The following is a 9,428-nucleotide window of genomic DNA, read 5'->3' as shown; positions in this document are numbered from 1 at the left end:
GAGGAAGTGCTGAAGGTGGAGAGTGCTACAGCTCAGCTTGTCAGTGTGGCCTCTCTGGCCATGAACCAGACTGGTCAGAGCTCCTCAGTTCTTTCCATCACCACCCATGTCCCTGCTGTGCTGGTCCCTGTACTGCTTCTAGGTTTGAAGCTGTTCCTTTGTGTGATAGTGGCTGTAAGAATGAGGTGGTGAAGTGAGCTTTAGCTTCTGTTGTTTGGCACAACAGATACCACAGACTTTTATTTCAAATTTCAAAACATTTTCAAGTTAGAGAGCAGCATGTCTTATGTTTTTGCATTTAAAAAAAAAAGCTTTGACTCTTCTCTGACTAGATTCTCCCTCTAGTTTTAACTGCTCAAAGATCACTGCTCTGTAGGTTTAGTCAGTCTTCTCAGTAGGTAAATCTTTTCCTAAGTTAATACTTAAAACCTCAGGAAACCTGGGTGTTCCCTACTTTTTCACATAAAACAAGGCTCTGTAAGAGGAAAAGAAAAATTGAGCAAATTGGAATAAAATTTCAGTCTTTTTGAGGATGCTCAAGGGGATGGACTTATAGTTTTTTATGATAAATGATAAGACATATGGGGGGGTCTTTCAGCTGCAGGTGAAAGGAAATGAAGTCATGAGGAACCTTGTTCTTGGAGTCATTAACAGCCCAATCTAGGAATATCTGTTGTTTTCTCAACTTGTTGGAGAGTCAATGTAGATAACTTTGGACAATCCTTCCAAAGCCAGTAGCACAGTTCACTGTTTTCAGTGAAGGAAATACTAAGCCAAAGCTGAGTTCTGTCTGAAATTCCCCCCAGAGCTGACATGTTGCTGCTAGTGGGGGTTAAAAGGAGTAGTTCTGGTGTCTGAAGCAGGGCAAGGAGGTATTGAAGAATTACATTCAGGGAGATAAAAAGTCAGAGCTCTGTGTTAAATTATGGATTTTTTTGAGATTCTGTTCCCATGGTGGACTCATAGTATAATCATCCAGCCTCTGTGACTTAGGCAGAGCATGCATTTGTATGCAAAAGCAAAGCAGTCACAGTAAGTGTAAATATTTCACTGGTAGAATTGTGGATATTATTGACCTCCAGTCTCCAGCAGTGTAGGTTTTTTTCCTGACCTGCCTGTCCTGGCCCAGACGAGTTACTCAGAGTGTGATTTTCATACAGGTCTCTCACCACCTTAAGCAGTGTGTAAGGAAAGTGAGATGCAGCTGATACACAAGGTACAGTGAGCATCTGCTGCAGTTCTTGGTCTAGTCTGTTGTGTTGCTGAGGGATTCAACTGTTTAAAGAACCATAGAAGCAAAATTGCACTTCTTGACATGAAAAAAATAAAATAGCCCTTGAGAAATAGTTTCCTCTGTATGTGTTGGGGTTTTTTACCTTTTTTAAGTAATAAAAATGTATAAAAGTGAAGTCAGTAAAATGTTTGAGTTCAAATGGAACCAACTTAAAATAAAGAAGACATTTATCTATGGACTGTGCACAACTTTTGAAAACTTTTTAATAAAAGCTTTTTAATAAAACTTTTTAAAAGTGTAAAATTTTTGGTCATTGTTGGCCAGGTTTTAGAGGCAAACTTAAAATACTCTTTAATTGCAGAGAGTTCTGTGTCTCTGCCTTTTCCTACCTTGACAGCTTGATGTTGTGAGCTCTGAAGTGATGTCCTCATCTGTTTCTGTGGGAATCACTGGGAGACAGCGCTGGCATCTTGCACTGGAGGCTGTTCCAGGTGTTTTAAGATGTTTTGTGGGAAACTTGGGTGTATGCTGAAGTTTCTGTGCTGCAGATGCTGCTGCTGGAGGCAGCGTGTGAGTGCAGGCGGGTGCCTGCATGTGCAGAAGCTGCCAACGAGGAGCTTCTCCTCCAAGCTGTGTTAGGACTTGCTGAAGCGAGTGGTTGAACACATGCCTGAACGTGTGGAGGAGAAGCTGTGGGGAGTCAATCCAAGGGCAGAACATCCTGCCAGCATCCTGCACTTCCAGCAGATATGAGTGCGGCGTCAACACTCGATAGCCAACGTATTCTTCAGCCTTCATGGCTTGATATTACTGGGATGAAAATACTAATTTGGTTGATTAGCTTGACAAATAGTCACAAAATGGTCTTGGCAGCAGGAGGAGGTTCAATGGGATTAATGGGATTTTGCCAATAAATCCTGAGAGATGCTTTGGACAACAGCAGAGAGCTGGCACGGGGCTTTCTTCAAGAGGGTCTGGACCATCTTGGTCTGCCTGGAAATTGGAATTTGAGGGAATCTGTGAGACTTCTGGGCTGCTTGTTCCTTAGGCAGAGTATAGCTCTGGATTATTCTCCTAACAGACTATAGGAATCTTGTTCCTTGCTACTTCTGATTTTTGTTTTGTTTTGTTCTCCCCAGTTTGCTGTTTAGTCTGTATTTAACTGGCACGTTGCCATCAGCAGGATGAATTTGGTTTTGGGATGTAGTGAGTGTTGCCAGCCCTGAATGCTTACAGGGTTGCCTGTGCTTCATGTGCAATGGAAACTGAGAGCTGGATTTGAAATAAAGACTAATTTATGGACGCATGTGGTGTCTTTCCTTTTATTGCTTCAGAAGTCTCCAAGTGTATTTCCAGGGTTTTTCTTCACAAAGTTCTGTGGAAGTTGGGTAAGTGTGAGAAATAGTTTGTGATGGGGAGGTGGCAAAGCAGGATTATTAATCTTTATAAATATTAAGGCAATACATTTTAAAAGCAATTAAATAATAATGAAATTGTTGCTGTTAATCTTACCAGTAGGTACCATTAATGAGATAACTCAGGGTTTACAGTGTCTCTTAATCTTCTCTTTTTTTTTTTAAGCAGGAGAAGAACTGAAGGAAATGTTCTCCTTGAGAGCTTTTTGGCTGCTCAGAAGGGTAAGATGTGAAGGGATAATTTTCTTTCTATTTCTACATTGAATAATTGTTTCAATTTGGAGTGTTTGCCTCAAGCTTGAGCTCTTCCTTCCGCTCCTCTGAACATGTTTCTCATGGATTGGGCCTTTTGTCTGAAATGGAAGTGGTGCTACTAAGTAGCACTTAAAGCTCTTCTGGCTTTGGCCCTGGAATGGCCAAAGTAGCCTGGCTCTTCACTGCTCAGTGGTGAATTCTTACCAGGCCAGTTCCTCACCTCCCAGTGTGGGTGGAGGGTGCTGAGCCTGCAGCTGCTGAAGCCCCTGACCTGCTCCTCCCATCCATGCCTGTTGGCCAGGTTGTGTGCAGGCTCTCCACCCCATTTCAGTCCACATCAGGGAACCAAGGCCACCGAGTCCAGCCCCCCCTCAGTGAGCAGGGGCAGCTTCAGCTAGAGCACATTGCTTGGACCTTTGTCCAGCCTGACCTGGAATGTTTCCAGGCATGGGACATCGAGTACCTCTCTGGTATGTCAGCTGCCCTAGCAGTAGCCAGCAGTTTAAACTGCTTGCCACAGGCTCGTTTGTCCTGTAGATGTGGGCCATGGCTGTGGGAGCTGCTGCCTGGTGTGGCAGTGTCTTGGTTGTGGTTGGGGTAACCCTTCTAGAAAAAAAACCCTAGAGCTGGAAGCAAATGCTGGAGCCAGTCTTGGTGAGCCTGGGTCTGAGGTTTGTGGTAGCTTCTGTGTTGGTGGAAGTGAGCAGTTTACAGTGGGGGTATCTGAAATGGTGCTGCTGATAAGAGCTTTCTGTGGAGGTGGGGAGGGAGATGTGCAGAGGGAACAAAAGCTGAGCAGGGAGGAGGAGTGAGGGGTGTGAAGGCTGCAGATGGGTAAACCAGGCACAGAGTCATTCCCAGGCTGAGGCCTGAAAGTCCTCCAGGAATACAGCTGTAAATCCAGTGAGGTGTGTGGGAACCCCACCGGGACAGAGCCAAGAGGGAGGGCAGGAGGGGATCAGTGTCCCCAGCCAGGTGGGCTCTGGGGGAGAAGGACCAGGGCTGGAAAGCTGGGAGCTGGGCTAGAGAGGGGGTGGGAAGGGGCAGTGGAGGTTGTTTTAGCCACAGTTTGGTAGAGCTGACAGCACCTCCTCAGACGTGTTCTTTATGGGCTGCTGTCATTGCTTAGAAAAGTGAAATGTTTCTGTATTATAGAAATAGAGATAAAGAAAACATTAATGTGTAAATAAAAGATAGTAACAATATATATAAAATGTAATAGAACTATTTCTGTCATCATTGTCTTTTAGATAAGAGAATAGACTCCAAAATGAAGAGCAGACTGTATCTCTTACTTTCATTTATGTTTTCTTGATTTTCCTTCCCCTTCCTGTCCTTCCATGGGAAATCAAACAGAGGATAAGTAGCAAGAAAGAAAAATGACACTTCCTGAGAATGGGGACACTGGAATTGGTTTTGAATACACATAACCTCTAACGAGGCACTGATTTTTGGCTTGGATGTTTGTAAGTCATGGGTGGTTTTGGCCCTTGGAAAAGCATTTGAAACAACGTAGTACACAGAATGTGTGAAGCCTGTGAGCAGAGGGTGGGGAATGGATTGTCCAGAGCTCAGCTACCCCATCATTTGGGATTTGGCGTGGTTTGTTGGTTGCTGAATATCATTGCTTCAGAAGTTGAAATCTGCTTTTCCTGGCCACGTGCCCATGGTCAGGGCTGGAGCTGCTCGTCACGGGTAAGTGGGTCCCGTTGGTCTTCTCTGGCTTTTGAACTGCACTCAGAGCAGTGCTGGGAGGAGGTCTCGGCGTTAGCCAAGGTGGCTACTGCTGGCCCCGGTGGTCTCCCTCGGCTGGGGACGTCTCTTGCCCTGGGGGGACTCCCCATTTGCAGGTAGGGCGGTTGTTTGGCACCTATGCTGGCAGGGTGCAGTAGGTGGCACCAGAGCCCTTCCCAGCCTTCCCTGGGCTGCTCCAAGGGGATCTCCCTTCACAAGCAGTCGGCTCGCCGAGAGCAGTACCACCAAGCAACTGCGTTTGGGTTTGCCCCCTTCCTGTTTGGAGAAGGAAATGCCTGGAAAAGAGTCATCCAGGGAGATTTTAGGTTTTAGCGTGGGATGCAGATGTTATAACATCAGAATATTTTCCTTCAGTTTTCCTTTAAGCAACTTAGTTGGTGTTGAAAAATAATTCTCAGTTAATCTTTTGTAGCAAAACACTGTTTGTCATTTTCTTGTAGAGGCATTTTGTGCCAAACTGTCACTCTGCAGCAGTCAGGGCAGTTCCTGCTCTTCCAACACCCAATTACTTTTCCCACTTAGTTGAGGGGTGTGTGTACACATGCAGCTGGTGTCGCTGAAAATGTAGACAACTGACACTCAGAAACTAGTAAGGAAATACCAGAAAATGGTGGAGTTGTTTTTCTGTTGTTTGTTTGCTTACAGTTTTTACAATGAGGACATTTGTTTTTAAAGGAAAGTATTTGAGCTTTGCAGATTGCCCCTCTTCCAAACTCATCCCCCAGTCGGTGGTTGAAAAAGGGATTGACTGACTTTTCTTGGCAGCTTTGAAGCCCTTTGAGCAGACTGGGGCTGCCCCAGGAGGGTGGAGCTGGTGGAGCTGATTCTCTGCCTGCTGAGCAATGTGGGAATAAGCTTTAAAAGTTAATACAGGGTGGTGGCTGTTTGAATTGCTGTGTGAAAAGGATGGGAAGCAGGTGAGCTTTGCAGCATGATGGAAGCAGGGGAAGAAGGCAGAGGCTCTCCCTTTCTGTGCCAAGAGCAATGCAGCCATCGTTGGCTTTGGGGTGTGAATGAGATGAGGGCTCTTCGAGGTCCCTCTGTGGGTGTAAGTGATGAAACTGGGGAATGACAGTTTTCCTTTCAGTGGTGGCAGACCCTGAGGAAAGAGGAGGGCAGGGGAGGTCAATAACTGCTCCAGGCTGGCAACTCTCCACACCATCCATGAGGCTGTGTTGGGTGGGGAGCGTGGATGGACCCTGGAGGTGCAGTGCAGCGTGTGCAGCTCTGCTCCAGGCTGCAGCAGGAGTTGTCCCTGTTCAGCATTTGAATTTTTGCATCTCACAGATAATTAAAACCCTCCTCAAGCTCCTGTGTCAGGTGGAGGAACCTGCTGTGCCCCTGGGGCTGTGCAGGAGGTGGCTGAGGGGCCGTGTCGGTGACGGGTTGGGGTGGTCCCACTGGTCAGGGCTTTGTGAGGGTGCTGGGCAGGAGGGTGTGAGTGTGGTGGTGGCCACCATTCAACCTCGTTCACTGCCCCAGACTCCCCCCATCAGTCAGAAAGGTGTCTGCCATGCTGAGAGCCCTGGGTTGTTTCTTCACCAATTACCACACCAAAGCCCCAATAGTGTAATGAAATGTGCCTCCTAGCCACCCCTTCATCAGTGTCAAACTGCCCGGGTGTTCTTAGCCTGTTCTGACTGGGAGAACTTCAGCAGCATCAGGAAAATGAGCAGCCTTGTCTCTGGTGTCAAAGGCTCAAAGACAGGATGGGCCCTGTTAAATAAAGGTGCCTCAGACCAGATGAAAATGGACACAGAAGAAACCTCTCAGCCTGGCTGAGCCCTCAGCTCTGTCTTCATTTGGGGCCCAGTGGTGGATGAGAAGTGTAGGAACTTTTCTTTTGCCAGACATCTTTCTACTTAGTAAAGTATTCAGCCTTTCTTATAATTTATTCATTGTGGTCTAGCATAGTCTAAAATATCAAACCTTCCCTCTCTGCCCTTTTACATACACATTCTTTGATGCCTCTTAATTCATTATTTAAGCAACCTGCATTCTGCTTTACGAAAGACACCCCTCCCTGGTAGCTTAATGTTATCAGTTATTTGTGTGTCTGTGTCAGCAGCTTTCCAGCCAGCAAGGGGCAGGGTGGGATGCTCTGGTCCCTCTGCCCTCTCCTGCAGCCCCCACATCAGCCCCCCCAGGTTGGTGAGGGGCTTTGGCAGGCAGAGCTCGGGTGCTGCAGCCCCAGCAAAGCGCTCGAGGATATGCTGGAGTGATGCATGTGCTGCTTGGGAGCCCGGCAGCTCTTCTGAGTGAGCAAGTGGCTCAGTGGCTCTTTAGGCAGTGTTGGGGCAATGGGGCACCGTGGTTCTTGTATTCCACTGGTATAAAAAAGCTGGGAATATTTGACTTTTTAATGCATGCTTCAAAGAAAACATTTCCGAATGGTATGGAATAAATCAATCCTTGCTTACTTAATAACCATAATGTTTTCCTTTTGAGTCAGGGACTCATGAGAAAGTCTAGGATTAAAAACCCAAAATTGACAGCTTTCTGGTCATTTAATGTAAATTGTATTTTATTGATCAGATTTGAAAGCGTTCAGCATTAGCTTTGTGTGATGACATCAATTGAGGCTGCTGCTGTCACTGGGCAGACAATAGGAGAACGTGAAACTGTCTGCATGGCAGAAGCTTGATCTCAGCAGAAGGGACATCCCACATCCCACTGACTAAACAATTTTTGGGCTGAAAATTTTTGCCATATGTTTTGCAAATATTAAGCAACTTTATTTCTAAGGCCTTCTGGGTTTTGTCCCCTCCTTGATAAATCAGTGTTTACTTCTTCTCCTATTTACTTTCTAACTACTCCCCAATCTAATATTGACAGAGTTGATACTCTTCTGTTGGCAGGTTATTTTTAAATAAGTAAATAATAAAGAAGGATAAAAAGGAAGATCCCTGCAGATCCCACGTAGATCCTTGTGCAAACCCCACTGTGGGCAAAATCTTGCTGGACATGGACCTGTTGTGAAGTAAGTAGAATCAATCATAGAATTGCCAGGGTTGCAAGGGACATGAAAGATCAAGTACAGCACATTCCTTGCAGCTTTTCTTTTGTCCTCCAGCATATTTCCATCATTTTTTAAATTCCTGTCATCCAAGTTCTTTTTTTAAGTCTTTTTTCCTCTTTATTAAGAAGAGATGCCCAAGTTCCTCTCCCTGAAGGCAGGTGGCAATTTACCCCCAGAATATTCTGGTCCTCATCTCCCCTTAGAGTTAACCACACCTGGACTGCTGCTTTTTGGGTGTTTGGGGTTTTTTTTTGTTACACTTTGGACTTTTGCCATCAGTCTGAGGTGGAGGGTGGGGGCTGGCACTGTCCACACTGAATTCCACAACTTCTTCCTCCTGGGCCCTCAGGGACATTGAGATTGCATCAGAGGTGGGGGCTGATGTCATTTTACATGGTGACACTTCTCCTGCCAGCCACTCTCCCAGCCAGCACTTCACAGAGAAAAGTTTTGGCAGGGCTGTGGTAGGCAGCTCCATTTCATTATGTTCTTTCTCACTATTAATTATTATTGGAAGGAGTTTCTAATGAATTAGAAGGCTCGTGTGTACTGAGGGGTAGAGCTGCATTGTGCTCTGGGTGTGTTTATTTGTCTCTCTGTCTGTTCTTGCAGATTTCCTGTACCCCTGGAATTTTTCTAGCTTCTCTCTAGTACTCCACATTTATTCTTTGTGTGCTTTTCTAGCTCATTAATTTATTAAACATCAATGGTGATGCAAGTCTTTGATCCTCTCAAAAGTTAACCAGCTATGCCTGTCTCTTAACTGGTTCTTGAGCTGTGGCAATGCTCCCTCTCTCCTGGATACTTCAGCTCATCAACAGACCCTTGCCAGTCCCTTTGGCCAAGACATTTTCAAAGATCATATAATTTCTGTGTGAGATTCCCTCATTACTTTGCAGTGTAGCTTGTGGAAAGATGCAGTTTTCCTCTACAGAAACACATTGTTCACCTGTGTAACTTTTAAGATATTCTCAAAGTAATCAACTTCTTTGTGCAACAGAAGAAAATCACGACTAGGAAATGGATTTGTCTTGAGCATTGCTTAGGAAAGGGGGACACCAGAGGTTAATGAGAAGGCACCTCCACACCAGTGCCTCAGCTGCTCTCTCCTTGCAGAGCTTTGGGGTGAAGCCATCTGGCCCTGCTGATCTGCACTGTACTCTGGGGTGGTGCTGCACCCCTCTTCTGCCACAAGCTCCTGGGTGTCCCTGGTGCCAAACCCACGACTGGAATAGCCTCATTTACAGGACTGCTTGATTCCTGCCCACATTCCCAATTATTTTTCTTTTTTAGTATGATCTCTCCTTGTGGGAGGTAAATTACATCACAGCAATGTATTGCAGCCCCTAAAACTGGATGGTCCAGGCAGAGTTTACTGCTAAACTTTGGTCCCCAGGAGACTGAAGCTTCCCTCTCTGGAAGGAGCCCTTCCAAAAGCTGCCTCTGAGTTGCTAAGAAACAGCTTGTCACTGTGGCATGGGCTGTAATCAGTTGTATACAGGTAATTAGAAGTCACTGGTGATTTATTATTAACTGTTTGTTGATTTTGAAAAAAAAAATAAAAATTCTTTCCTCTCTGTTCCTGGAGCACACAACGCTGCTGGTACATCTGCATCACTTATCCATCATCTGGGTGATTTTTCTTCCTTTGCAACCTTGGCTTCCAGAGGCTCTTTCTGGTGCTCCAGCCATGACCTAACCCTCCTTTGCTGAATAATTCCTACCCAGACAACAGTTTCCCCACTGTGTT

This window comes from Merops nubicus, unplaced genomic scaffold (genome assembly GCF_000691845.1).
Source record: "Merops nubicus isolate BGI_N331 unplaced genomic scaffold, ASM69184v1 scaffold11166, whole genome shotgun sequence".
Taxonomy (NCBI): domain Eukaryota; kingdom Metazoa; phylum Chordata; class Aves; order Coraciiformes; family Meropidae; genus Merops; species Merops nubicus.
The sequence above is the reverse complement of the archived record's forward strand: the minus strand, read 5'-3'. Positions refer to the sequence as shown.